Source organism: Globicephala melas, chromosome 5 (genome assembly GCF_963455315.2).
Source record: "Globicephala melas chromosome 5, mGloMel1.2, whole genome shotgun sequence".
Lineage (NCBI taxonomy): Eukaryota > Metazoa > Chordata > Mammalia > Artiodactyla > Delphinidae > Globicephala > Globicephala melas.
In genome coordinates, this window is record NC_083318.1 from 87198587 (window position 1) to 87212684 (window position 14098).

Below are 14098 nucleotides of genomic sequence, written 5' to 3' on the forward strand. Positions count from 1 at the left end.
GTAAGGCTGCCAAGAGGACTTGAAAGCGGGGCAGAATTGCAGGAAACCGATTTCAGGAGGTAGACTGGAATTGCATGTAAAGCATAGGAAAAGAGGCAGAACGTCCACAATGATGCACTTGGCCAAAATGGGCGTATGCGTTTTTTCCTGAATATATTCAGGAAAAAACGCATACGCCCTTTTTGGCCAACCAAGCAAGCTTGCAAAGGAAATCTGCACTACAATGAAGTCTCACTGCCCCCCGGTCAAAAGGGCCATCTGTAAAGAGTGTAAAATCCAGAAAGGCAGGACAGGCCATGGAGAACTGGGAGCCTTGTTATGCTGATGGGCGGGATGTAAATTGCCAACAGCCACTCTGGAGAAGTGTATGGTGTTTCCTGAAACATCTAAAAAACAAAGCAACAGAGCCTAGGGCACTTCCACTTATGGTCCTATAGCTTAGGGAAATGAAAATCAAAAAGACACAGCCACCCCAAAGTTTGGGATGGCTCTGTTTACAAGAACCTCGTTTACGGTACAATTTCAATATCACAGAAAGTGAAAAATGGATAAAGAAGTTGTGGTACTTACGTACAATGCAATATCACTCAGCAATGAAATCTATGTCATCAGGCCCATAGCAGCATAATGAGTGGATTCAGGTACGATGATTCTAAGTGAAATAAGTCACACAGAAAAAGAAACATCATAAGTTATCACTACTACACGGAATGTAAACTTGGCTACCCAGGAACTGAATTACAAAACAGAACAGGGTCTCAAATGTAGAAAACCAACTTATGCTTGCTTAAGGGGAAAGGTGAGTTGGGGTGCTGCATAAAACCAGAGATTGAAATTAGCACAGATACCATTCCATAAGCCAAATATGTAATAGACAAGAGCTACTCCTTGCTCAACCAAGTGGACTCAACACCCCATATTAAACGCCTAAGAATATACCTGCCTAGTAAGAATCTTAAAACCTATGGATTTCTATGTCTCCGAAAGAGAATCAAGCGTGTGTACAGCGACATAAACGCAGCAGTGATAGGATTGGTGAGGTTCGGTGAGCAAATGCAGACCCTTTGAAGTCATATTGCATGGTACCCATTCCATGGGTCTCAAGTCTCCAGGTTTAAGGGATTCTTCCTTCAGCTAAAACATGCATGTGGAACCCAGAGTATGATCCACTGTGTGATCGGGAAACGTGTTCAAATGTGTCTCAGGTTTCATCCCCTGGTACTCGGGTGCAACATTCCAGACGCTTTACTAACACTCTCCCCACTTGGAGAGTCAGTGCCTTTAACCTCTTGTTTGGCCCAGTTTGCAATTTCTGCGGAAAATGAACAGGAATAGGGAGAACCAATGAGAGACTAGCTGGAGGTGTCTGGACGGGCAAATTTAACTCTCATTTCCCACCAGGAAGAGGAATTAACCAAAGGCTCAGCGTGCCATGCCGGAACCACACTAGGGCCTGAAGCAATGCAGTCTTGCTGCGGCCAGCTCACAAGAAAGCGAGTTGAAGAAAGGAGCTCAGGGGCACTGTCATTCACAAACCTGCAGAGTTATAAATGACAGCTATCGTCCAAAAATATATTGAAGTAAGGCTGCCAAGAGGACTTGAAAGCGGGGCAGAATTGCAGGAAACCGATTTCAGGAGGTAGACTGGAATTGCATGTAAAGCATAGGAAAAGAGGCAGAACGTCCACAATGATGCACTTGGCCAAAATGGGCGTATGCGTTTTTTCCTGAATATATTCAGGAAAAAACGCATACGCCCTTTTTGGCCAACCAAGCAAGCTTGCAAAGGAAATCTGCACTACAATGAAGTCTCACTGCCCGCCGGTCAAAAGGGCCATCTGAAAAAAGTGTAAAATCCAGAAAGGCAGGACAGGCCATGGAGAACTGGGAGCCTTGTTATGCTGATGGGTGGGATGTAAATTGCCAACAGCCACTCTGGAGAAGTGTATGGTGTTTCCTGAAACATCTAAAAAACAAAGCAACAGAGCCTAGGGCACTTCCACTTATGGTCCTATAGCTTAGGGAAATTAAAATCAAAAAGACACAGCCACCTCAAAATTTGGGATGGCTCTGTTTACAAGAACCTCGTTTACGGTACAATTTCAATATCACAGAAAGTGAAAAATGGATAAAGAAGTTGTGGAACTTACGTACTATGCAATATCACTCAGCAATGAAATCTATGTCATCAGCCCCATAGCAGCATAATGAGTGGATTCAGGTACGATGATTCTAAGTGAAATAAGTCACACAGAAAAAGAAACATCATAAGTTATCACTACTACACGGAATGTAAACTTGGCTACCCAGGAACTGAATTACAAAACAGAACAGGGTCTCAAATGTAGAAAACCAACTTATGCTTGCTTAAGGGGAAAGGTGAGTTGGGGTGCTGCATAAAACCAGAGATTGAAATTAGCACAGATACCATTCCATAAGCCAAATATGTAATAGACAAGAGCTACTCCTTGCTCAACCAAGTGGACTCAACACCCCATATTAAACGCCTAAGAATATACCTGCCTAGTAAGCATCTTAAAACCTATGGATTTCTATGTCTCCGAAAGAGAATCAAGCGTGTGTACAGCGACATAAACGCAGCAGTGATAGGATTGGTGAGGTTCGGTGAGCAAATGCAGACCCTTTGAAGTCATATTGCATGGTACCCATTCCATGGGTCTCAACTCTCCAGGTTTAAGGGATTCTTCCTTCAGCTAAAACATGCATGTGGAACCCAGAGTATGATCCACCGTGTGATCGGGAAACGTGTTCAAATGTGTCTCAGGTTTCATCTCCTGGTACTCGGGTGCAACATTCCAGACGCTTTACTAACACTCTCCCCACTTGGAGAGTCAGTGCCTTTAACCTCTTGTTTGGCCCAGTTTGCAATTTCTGCGGAAAATGAACAGGAATAGGGAGAACCAATGAGAGACTAGCTGGAGGTGTCTGGACGGGCAAATTTAACTCTCATTTCCCACCAGGAAGAGGAATTAACCAAAGGCTCAGCGTGCCATGCCGGAACCACACTAGGGCCTGAAGCAATGCAGTCTTGCTGCGGCCAGCTCACAAGAAAGCGAGTTGAAGAAAGGAGCTCAGGGGCACTGTAATTCACAAACCTGCAGAGTTATAAATGACAGCTATCGTCCAAAAATATATTGAAGTAAGGCTGCCAAGAGGACTTGAAAGCGGGGCAGAATTGCAGGAAACCGATTTCAGGAGGTAGACTGGAATTGCATGTAAAGCATAGGAAAAGAGGCAGAACGTCCACAATGATGCACTTGGCCAAAATGGGCGTATGCGTTTTTTCCTGAATATATTCAGGAAAAAACGCATACGCCCTTTTTGGCCAACCAAGCAAGCTTGCAAAGGAAATCTGCACTACAATGAAGTCTCACTGCCCCCCGGTCAAAAGGGCCATCTGAAAAGAGTGTAAAATCCAGAAAGGCAGGACAGGCCATGGAGAACTGGGAGCCTTGTTATGCTGATGGGCGGGATGTAAATTGCCAACAGCCACTCTGGAGAAGTGTATGGTGTTTCCTGAAACATCTAAAAAACAAAGCAACAGAGCCTAGGGCACTTCCACTTATGGTCCTATAGCTTAGGGAAATGAAAATCAAAAAGACACAGCCACCCCAAAGTTTGGGATGGCTCTGTTTACAAGAACCTCGTTTACGGTACAATTTCAATATCACAGAAAGCGAAAAATGGATAAAGAAGTTGTGGTACTTACGTACAATGCAATATCACTCAGCAATGAAATCTATGTCATCAGGCCCATAGCAGCATAATGAGTGGATTCAGGTACGATGATTCTAAGTGAAATAAGTCACACAGAAAAAGAAACATCATAAGTTATCACTACTACACGGAATGTAAACTTGGCTACCCAGGAACTGAATTACAAAACAGAACAGGGTCTCAAATGTAGAAAACCAACTTATGCTTGCTTAAGGGGAAAGGTGAGTTGGGGTGCTGCATAAAACCAGAGATTGAAATTAGCACAGATACCATTCCATAAGCCAAATATGTAATAGACAAGAGCTACTCCTTGCTCAACCAAGTGGACTCAACACCCCATATTAAACGCCTAAGAATATACCTGCCTAGTAAGCATCTTAAAACCTATGGATTTCTATGTCTCCGAAAGAGAATCAAGCGTGTGTACAGCGACATAAACGCAGCAGTGATAGGATTGGTGAGGTTCGGTGAGCAAATGCAGACCCTTTGAAGTCATATTGCATGGTACCCATTCCATGGGTCTCAACTCTCCAGGTTTAAGGGATTCTTCCTTCAGCTAAAACATGCATGTGGAACCCAGAGTATGATCCACTGTGTGATCGGGAAACGTGTTCAAATGTGTCTCAGGTTTCATCCCCTGGTACTCGGGTGCAACATTCCAGACGCTTTACGAACACTCTCCCCACTTGGAGAGTCAGTGCCTTTAACCTCTTGTTTGGCCCAGTTTGCAATTTCTGCGGAAAATGAACAGGAATAGGGAGAACCAATGAGAGACTAGCTGGAGGTGTCTGGACGGGCAAATTTAACTCTCATTTCCCACCAGGAAGAGGAATTAACCAAAGGCTCAGCGTGCCATGCCGGAACCACACTAGGGCCTGAAGCAATGCAGTCTTGCTGCGGCCAGCTCACAAGAAAGCGAGTTGAAGAAAGGAGCTCAGGGGCACTGTAATTCACAAACCTGCAGAGTTATAAATGACAGCTATCGTCCAAAAATATATTGAAGTAAGGCTGCCAAGAGGACTTGAAAGCGGGGCAGAATTGCAGGAAACCGATTTCAGGAGGTAGACTGGAATTGCATGTAAAGCATAGGAAAAGAGGCAGAACGTCCACAATGATGCACTTGGCCAAAATGGGCGTATGCGTTTTTTCCTGAATATATTCAGGAAAAAACGCATACGCCCTTTTTGGCCAACCAAGCAAGCTTGCAAAGGAAATCTGCACTACAATGAAGTCTCACTGCCCCCCGGTCAAAAGGGCCATCTGAAAAGAGTGTAAAATCCAGAAAGGCAGGACAGGCCATGGAGAACTGGGAGCCTTGTTATGCTGATGGGCGGGATGTAAATTGCCAACAGCCACTCTGGAGAAGTGTATGGTGTTTCCTGAAACATCTAAAAAACAAAGCAACAGAGCCTAGGGCACTTCCACTTATGGTCCTATAGCTTAGGGAAATGAAAATCAAAAAGACACAGCCACCCCAAAGTTTGGGATGGCTCTGTTTACAAGAACCTCGTTTACGGTACAATTTCAATATCACAGAAAGTGAAAAATGGATAAAGAAGTTGTGGTACTTACGTACAATGCAATATCACTCAGCAATGAAATCTATGTCATCAGGCCCATAGCAGCATAATGAGTGGATTCAGGTACGATGATTCTAAGTGAAATAAGTCACACAGAAAAAGAAACATCATAAGTTATCACTACTACACGGAATGTAAACTTGGCTACCCAGGAACTGAATTACAAAACAGAACAGGGTCTCAAATGTAGAAAACCAACTTATGCTTGCTTAAGGGGAAAGGTGAGTTGGGGTGCTGCATAAAACCAGAGATTGAAATTAGCACAGATACCATTCCATAAGCCAAATATGTAATAGACAAGAGCTACTCCTTGCTCAACCAAGTGGACTCAACACCCCATATTAAACGCCTAAGAATATACCTGCCTAGTAAGCATCTTAAAACCTATGGATTTCTATGTCTCCGAAAGAGAATCAAGCGTGTGTACAGCGACATAAACGCAGCAGTGATAGGATTGGTGAGGTTCGGTGAGCAAATGCAGACCCTTTGAAGTCATATTGCATGGTACCCATTCCATGGGTCTCAAGTCTCCAGGTTTAAGGGATTCTTCCTTCAGCTAAAACATGCATGTGGAACCCAGAGTATGATCCACTGTGTGATCGGGAAACGTGTTCAAATGTGTCTCAGGTTTCATCCCCTGGTACTCGGGTGCAACATTCCAGACGCTTTACTAACACTCTCCCCACTTGGAGAGTCAGTGCCTTTAACCTCTTGTTTGGCCCAGTTTGCAATTTCTGCGGAAAATGAACAGGAATAGGGAGAACCAATGAGAGACTAGCTGGAGGTGTCTGGACGGGCAAATTTAACTCTCATTTCCCACCAGGAAGAGGAATTAACCAAAGGCTCAGCGTGCCATGCTGGAACCACACTAGGGCCTGAAGCAATGCAGTCTTGCTGCGGCCAGCTCACAAGAAAGCGAGTTGAAGAAAGGAGCTCAGGGGCACTGTAATTCACAAACCTGCAGAGTTATAAATGACAGCTATCGTCCAAAAATATATTGAAGTAAGGCTGCCAAGAGGACTTGAAAGCGGGGCAGAATTGCAGGAAACCGATTTCAGGAGGTAGACTGGAATTGCATGTAAAGCATAGGAAAAGAGGCAGAACGTCCACAATGATGCACTTGGCCAAAATGGGCGTATGCGTTTTTTCCTGAATATATTCAGGAAAAAACGCATACGCCCTTTTTGGCCAACCAAGCAAGCTTGCAAAGGAAATCTGCACTACAATGAAGTCTCACTGCCCCCCGGTCAAAAGGGCCATCTGAAAAGAGTGTAAAATCCAGAAAGGCAGGACAGGCCATGGAGAACTGGGAGCCTTGTTATGCTGATGGGCGGGATGTAAATTGCCAACAGCCACTCTGGAGAAGTGTATGGTGTTTCCTGAAACATCTAAAAAACAAAGCAACAGAGCCTAGGGCACTTCCACTTATGGTCCTATAGCTTAGGGAAATGAAAATCAAAAAGACACAGCCACCCCAAAGTTTGGGACGGCTCTGTTTACAAGAACCTCGTGTACGGTACAATTTCAATATCACAGAAAGCGAAAAATGGATAAAGAAGTTGTGGTACTTACGTACAATGCAATATCACTCAGCAATGAAATCTATGTCATCAGGCCCATAGCAGCATAATGAGTGGATTCAGGTACGATGATTCTAAGTGAAATAAGTCACACAGAAAAAGAAACATCATAAGTTATCACTACTACACGGAATGTAAACTTGGCTACCCAGGAACTGAATTACAAAACAGAACAGGGTCTCAAATGTAGAAAACCAACTTATGCTTGCTTAAGGGGAAAGGTGAGTTGGGGTGCTGCATAAAACCAGAGATTGAAATTAGCACAGATACCATTCCATAAGCCAAATATGTAATAGACAAGAGCTACTCCTTGCTCAACCAAGTGGACTCAACACCCCATATTAAACGCCTAAGAATATACCTGCCTAGTAAGCATCTTAAAACCTATGGATTTCTATGTCTCCGAAAGAGAATCAGGCGTGTGTACAGCGACATAAACGCAGCAGTGATAGGATTGGTGAGGTTCGGTGAGCAAATGCAGACCCTTTGAAGTCATATTGCATGGTACCCATTCCATGGGTCTCAACTCTCCAGGTTTAAGGGATTCTTCCTTCAGCTAAAACATGCATGTGGAACCCAGAGTATGATCCACTGTGTGATCGGGAAACGTGTTCAAATGTGTCTCAGGTTTCATCCCCTGGTACTCGGGTGCAACATTCCAGACGCTTTACTAACACTCTCCCCACTTGGAGAGTCAGTGCCTTTAACCTCTTGTTTGGCCAAGTTTGCAATTTCTGCGGAAAATGTACAGGAATAGGGAGAACCAATGAGAGACTAGCTGGAGGTGTCTGGACGGGCAAATTTAACTCTCATTTCCCACCAGGAAGAGGAATTAACCAAAGGCTCAGCGTGCCATGCCGGAACCACACTAGGGCCTGAAGCAATGCAGTCTTGCTGCGGCCAGCTCACAAGAAAGCGAGTTGAAGAAAGGAGCTCAGGGGCACTGTAATTCACAAACCTGCAGAGTTATAAATGACAGCTATCGTCCAAAAATATATTGAAGTAAGGCTGCCAAGAGGACTTGAAAGCGGGGCAGAATTGCAGGAAACCGATTTCAGGAGGTAGACTGGAATTGCATGTAAAGCATAGGAAAAGAGGCAGAACGTCCACAATGATGGACTTGGCCAAAATGGGCGTATGCGTTTTTTCCTGAATATATTCAGGAAAAAACGCATACGCCCTTTTTGGCCAACCAAGCAAGCTTGCAAAGGAAATCTGCACTACAATGAAGTCTCACTGCCCGCCGGTCAAAAGGGCCATCTGAAAAAAGTGTAAAATCCAGAAAGGCAGGACAGGCCATGGAGAACTGGGAGCCTTGTTATGCTGATGGGCGGGATGTAAATTGCCAACAGCCACTCTGGAGAAGTGTATGGTGTTTCCTGAAACATCTAAAAAACAAAGCAACAGAGCCTAGGGCACTTCCACTTATGGTCGTATAGCTTCGGGAAATTAAAATCAAAGAGACACAGCCACCCCAAAGTTTGGGACGGCTCTGTTTACAAGAACCTCGTTTACGGTACAATTTCAATATCACAGAAAGCGAAAAATGGATAAAGAAGTTGTGGTACTTACGTACAATGCAATATCACTCAGCAATGAAATCTATGTCATCAGGCCCATAGCAGCATAATGAGTGGATTCAGGTACGATGATTCTAAGTGAAATAAGTCACACAGAAAAAGAAACATCATAAGTTATCACTACTACACGGAATGTAAACTTGGCTACCCAGGAACTGAATTACAAAACAGAACAGGGTCTCAAATGTAGAAAACCAACTTATGCTTGCTTAAGGGGAAAGGTGAGTTGGGGTGCTGCATAAAACCAGAGATTGAAATTAGCACAGATACCATTCCATAAGCGAAATATGTAATAGACAAGAGCTACTCCTTGCTCAACCAAGTGGACTCAACACCCCATATTAAACGCCTAAGAATATACCTGCCTAGTAAGCATCTTAAAACCTATGGATTTCTATGTCTCCGAAAGAGAATCAGGCGTGTGTACAGCGACATAAACGCAGCAGTGATAGGATTGGTGAGGTTCGGTGAGCAAATGCAGACCCTTTGAAGTCATATTGCATGGTACCCATTCCATGGGTCTCAACTCTCCAGGTTTAAGGGATTCTTCCTTCAGCTAAAACATGCATGTGGAACCCAGAGTATGATCCACCGTGTGATCGGGAAACGTGTTCAAATGTGTCTCAGGTTTCATCTCCTGGTACTCGGGTGCAACATTCCAGACGCTTTACTAACACTCTCCCCACTTGGAGAGTCAGTGCCTTTAACCTCTTGTTTGGCCCAGTTTGCAATTTCTGCGGAAAATGAACAGGAATAGGGAGAACCAATGAGAGACTAGCTGGAGGTGTCTGGACGGGCAAACTTAACTCTCATTTCCCACCAGGAAGAGGAATTAACCAAAGGCTCAGCGTGCCATGCCGGAACCACACTAGGGCCTGAAGCAATGCAGTCTTGCTGCGGCCAGCTCACAAGAAAGCGAGTTGAAGAAAGGAGCTCAGGGGCACTGTCATTCACAAACCTGCAGAGTTATAAATGACAGCTATCGTCCAAAAATATATTGAAGTAAGGCTGCCAAGAGGACTTGAAAGCGGGGCAGAATTGCAGGAAACCGATTTCAGGAGGTAGACTGGAATTGCATGTAAAGCATAGGAAAAGAGGCAGAACGTCCACAATGATGCACTTGGCCAAAATGGGCGTATGCGTTTTTTCCTGAATATATTCAGGAAAAAACGCATACGCCCTTTTTGGCCAACCAAGCAAGCTTGCAAAGGAAATCTGCACTACAATGAAGTCTCACTGCCCCCCGGTCAAAAGGGCCATCTGAAAAGAGTGTAAAATCCAGAAAGGCAGGACAGGCCATGGAGAACTGGGAGCCTTGTTATGCTGATGGGCGGGATGTAAATTGCCAACAGCCACTCTGGAGAAGTGTATGGTGTTTCCTGAAACATCTAAAAAACAAAGCAACAGAGCCTAGGGCACTTCCACTTATGGTCCTATAGCTTAGGGAAATGAAAATCAAAAAGACACAGCCACCCCAAAGTTTGGGACGGCTCTGTTTACAAGAACCTCGTTTACGGTACAATTTCAATATCACAGAAAGCGAAAAATGGATAAAGAAGTTGTGGTACTTACGTACAATGCAATATCACTCAGCAATGAAATCTATGTCATCAGGCCCATAGCAGCATAATGAGTGGATTCAGGTATGATGATTCTAAGTGAAATAAGTCACACAGAAAAAGAAACATCATAAGTTATCACTACTACACGGAATGTAAACTTGGCTACCCAGGAACTGAATTACAAAACAGAACAGGGTCTCAAATGTAGAAAACCAACTTATGCTTGCTTAAGGGGAAAGGTGAGTTGGGGTGCTGCATAAAACCAGAGATTGAAATTAGCACAGATACCATTCCATAAGCCAAATATGTAATAGACAAGAGCTACTCCTTGCTCAACCAAGTGGACTCAACACCCCATATTAAACGCCTAAGAATATACCTGCCTAGTAAGCATCTTAAAACCTATGGATTTCTATGTCTCCGAAAGAGAATCAAGCGTGTGTACAGCGACATAAACGCAGCAGTGATAGGATTGGTGAGGTTCGGTGAGCAAATGCAGACCCTTTGAAGTCATATTGCATGGTACCCATTCCATGGGTCTCAACTCTCCAGGTTTAAGGGATTCTTCCTTCAGCTAAAACATGCATGTGGAACCCAGAGTATGATCCACCGTGTGATCGGGAAACGTGTTCAAATGTGTCTCAGGTTTCATCTCCTGGTACTCGGGTGCAACATTCCAGACGCTTTACTAACACTCTCCCCACTTGGAGAGTCAGTGCCTTTAACCTCTTGTTTGGCCCAGTTTGCAATTTCTGCGGAAAATGAACAGGAATAGGGAGAACCAATGAGAGACTAGCTGGAGGTGTCTGGACGGGCAAACTTAACTCTCATTTCCCACCAGGAAGAGGAATTAACCAAAGGCTCAGCGTGCCATGCCGGAACCACACTAGGGCCTGAAGCAATGCAGTCTTGCTGCGGCCAGCTCACAAGAAAGCGATTTGAAGAAAGGAGCTCAGGGGCACTGTAATTCACAAACCTGCAGAGTTATAAATGACAGCTATCGTCCAAAAATATATTGAAGTAAGGCTGCCAAGAGGACTTGAAAGCGGGGCAGAATTGCAGGAAACCGATTTCAGGAGGTAGACTGGAATTGCATGTAAAGCATAGGAAAAGAGGCAGAACGTCCACAATGATGCACTTGGCCAAAATGGGCGTATGCGTTTTTTCCTGAATATATTCAGGAAAAAACGCATACGCCCTTTTTGGCCAACCAAGCAAGCTTGCAAAGGAAATCTGCACTACAATGAAGTCTCACTGCCCGCCGGTCAAAAGGGCCATCTGAAAAAAGTGTAAAATCCAGAAAGGCAGGAGAGGCCATGGAGAACTGGGAGCCTTGTTATGCTGATGGGTGGGATGTAAATTGCCAACAGCCACTCTGGAGAAGTGTATGGTGTTTCCTGAAACATCTAAAAAACAAAGCAACAGAGCCTAGGGCACTTCCACTTATGGTCGTATAGCTTCGGGAAATTAAAATCAAAGAGACACAGCCACCCCAAAGTTTGGGACGGCTCTGTTTACAAGATCCTCGTTTACGGTACAATTTCAATATCACAGAAAGCGAAAAATGGATAAAGAAGTTGTGGTACTTACGTACAATGCAATATCACTCAGCAATGAAATCTATGTCATCAGGCCCATAGCAGCATAATGAGTGGATTCAGGTACGATGATTCTAAGTGAAATAAGTCACACAGAAAAGGAAACATCATAAGTTATCACTACTACACGGAATGTAAACTTGGCTACCCAGGAACTGAATTACAAAACAGAACAGGGTCTCAAATGTAGAAAACCAACTTATGCTTGCTTAAGGGGAAAGGTGAGTTGGGGTGCTGCATAAAACCAGAGATTGAAATTAGCACAGATACCATTCCATAAGCCAAATATGTAATAGACAAGAGCTACTCCTTGCTCAACCAAGTGGACTCAACACCCCATATTAAACGCCTAAGAATATACCTGCCTAGTAAGCATCTTAAAACCTATGGATTTCTATGTCTCCGAAAGAGAATCAAGCGTGTGTACAGCGACATAAACGCAGCAGTGATAGGATTGGTGAGGTTCGGTGAGCAAATGCAGACCCTTTGAAGTCATATTGCATGGTACCCATTCCATGGGTCTCAACTCTCCAGGTTTAAGGGATTCTTCCTTCAGCTAAAACATGCATGTGGAACCCAGAGTATGATCCACCGTGTGATCGGGAAACGTGTTCAAATGTGTCTCAGGTTTCATCTCCTGGTACTCGGGTGCAACATTCCAGACGCTTTACTAACACTCTCCCCACTTGGAGAGTCAGTGCCTTTAACCTCTTGTTTGGCCCAGTTTGCAATTTCTGCGGAAAATGAACAGGAATAGGGAGAACCAATGAGAGACTAGCTGGAGGTGTCTGGACGGGCAAATTTAACTCTCATTTCCCACCAGGAAGAGGAATTAACCAAAGGCTCAGCGTGCCATGCCGGAACCACACTAGGGCCTGAAGCAATGCAGTCTTGCTGCGGCCAGCTCACAAGAAAGCGAGTTGAAGAAAGGAGCTCAGGGGCACTGTAATTCACAAACCTGCAGAGTTATAAATGACAGCTATCGTCCAAAAATATATTGAAGTAAGGCTGCCAAGAGGACTTGAAAGCGGGGCAGAATTGCAGGAAACCGATTTCAGGAGGTAGACTGGAATTGCATGTAAAGCATAGGAAAAGAGGCAGAACGTCCACAATGATGCACTTGGCCAAAATGGGCGTATGCGTTTTTTCCTGAATATATTCAGGAAAAAACGCATACGCCCTTTTTGGCCAACCAAGCAAGCTTGCAAAGGAAATCTGCACTACAATGAAGTCTCACTGCCCCCCGGTCAAAAGGGCCATCTGAAAAGAGTGTAAAATCCAGAAAGGCAGGACAGGCCATGGAGAACTGGGAGCCTTGTTATGCTGATGGGCGGGATGTAAATTGCCAACAGCCACTCTGGAGAAGTGTATGGTGTTTCCTGAAACATCTAAAAAACAAAGCAACAGAGCCTAGGGCACTTCCACTTATGGTCCTATAGCTTAGGGAAATGAAAATCAAAAAGACACAGCCACCCCAAAGTTTGGGACGGCTCTGTTTACAAGAACCTCGTTTACGGTACAATTTCAATATCACAGAAAGCGAAAAATGGATAAAGAAGTTGTGGTACTTACGTACAATGCAATATCACTCAGCAATGAAATCTATGTCATCAGGCCCATAGCAGCATAATGAGTGGATTCAGGTATGATGATTCTAAGTGAAATAAGTCACACAGAAAAAGAAACATCATAAGTTATCACTACTACACGGAATGTAAACTTGGCTACCCAGGAACTGAATTACAAAACAGAACAGGGTCTCAAATGTAGAAAACCAACTTATGCTTGCTTAAGGGGAAAGGTGAGTTGGGGTGCTGCATAAAACCAGAGATTGAAATTAGCACAGATACCATTCCATAAGCCAAATATGTAATAGACAAGAGCTACTCCTTGCTCAACCAAGTGGACTCAACACCCCATATTAAACGCCTAAGAATATACCTGCCTAGTAAGCATATTAAAACCTATGGATTTCTATGTCTCCGAAAGAGAATCAAGCGTGTGTACAGCGACATAAACCCAGCAGTGATAGGATTGGTGAGGTTCGGTGAGCAAATGCAGACCCTTTGAAGTCATATTGCATGGTACCCATTCCATGGGTCTCAACTCTCCAGGTTTAAGGGATTCTTCCTTCAGCTAAAACATGCATGTGGAACCCAGAGTATGATCCACCGTGTGATCGGGAAACGTGTTCAAATGTGTCTCAGGTTTCATCTCCTGGTACTCGGGTGCAACATTCCAGACGCTTTACTAACACTCTCCCCACTTGGAGAGTCAGTGCCTTTAACCTCTTGTTTGGCCCAGTTTGCAATTTCTGCGGAAAATGAACAGGAATAGGGAGAACCAATGAGAGACTAGCTGGAGGTGTCTGGACGGGCAAACTTAACTCTCATTTCCCACCAGGAAGAGGAATTAACCAAAGGCTCAGCGTGCCATGCCGGAACCACACTAGGGCCTGAA